This window comes from Acyrthosiphon pisum, chromosome A2 (assembly GCF_005508785.2).
Source record: "Acyrthosiphon pisum isolate AL4f chromosome A2, pea_aphid_22Mar2018_4r6ur, whole genome shotgun sequence".
NCBI classification, from domain to species: domain Eukaryota; kingdom Metazoa; phylum Arthropoda; class Insecta; order Hemiptera; family Aphididae; genus Acyrthosiphon; species Acyrthosiphon pisum.
In genome coordinates, this window is record NC_042495.1 from 21,578,991 (window position 1) to 21,580,078 (window position 1,088).

Genomic DNA, 1,088 nt, shown 5'->3' on the forward strand with positions numbered 1-1,088 from the left:
GAAGCGAGACCGCTCGTGTTGATGATGAAGATGTTGACAGGGTAGTTATAAATGAATGTAGACAGATGAAAGATACTTTGTAGTTTATTTAAATGCTCTTCAGTAATAAATGACAAATTACTACACAGAGTGACGTGAAGGTGCTTGTTGTGCTCTGGAGTAGACACGTCTGAATACAGGCTGTTTCAGGCTCCCTTTTATATTCGGGTCCCTGCTCCCCCTGCCTATCGGTTCGCTATCTTGTCTCTACCGGATGTGGCCTGTGTGACCATCGACTCGACCTACGCATTTGCAATATTCCTATCTAATCTGAGTATTCGCCATAATGTGCTGACAGCTAATTCATTTTCTGTGTTGTTGTGCAGAAAGCCTTCAATTCTGCGAATTGCTAAATATTTATCAGTTATTACATCCTGGTCTATATGTCGCGTACATATACATGTACCCGTATATCTACTCGTGACTTTGGCAATTCCCATATCCTGTCAACTGATTCGCGATTTGCGTTTTTAGAAAATATAATATGGCTCGCAATTACCCACCCGGTTATTTTGACTACATGATTAACCTTCTATTGTATTCGTATATGGCAACTTTTGACTATTGCCAAAATCGTTTAAGGAGGTCGTTTACCTAATCGCTTATGCCGAATTTAACTATTCATATACATATAATGATATTTATGTGTTGTGAGGAAACGGTTACTATCCGTTACACCTCCCCCCTAAAAAGTTCATTTTTATCGCCTAATTGAGAAAAATTAACTCAATTTAATTCTCCGTCACTTCGAGCACCTTCCTAAAAGTTTACATTTATCAATTATTACATTTTTATGTTTACATATGTTTGGTTACAATTATATAATTTAGATACATTACTATTTTCAAGAATATGTAGTACAATCCACAACATATTTCTTGTTACATATGTCAATTACTATTACCAAAGATACAAAGTACAATTCACAATATATTATAATTATTATAATCATAATAAGTATACATTACAATCAGTTTTTATTTATGTTAGTATTTTAACAATATTTCTCTTTAGTTTTACAATAATAATCTTATTTTAGTGTTAATATT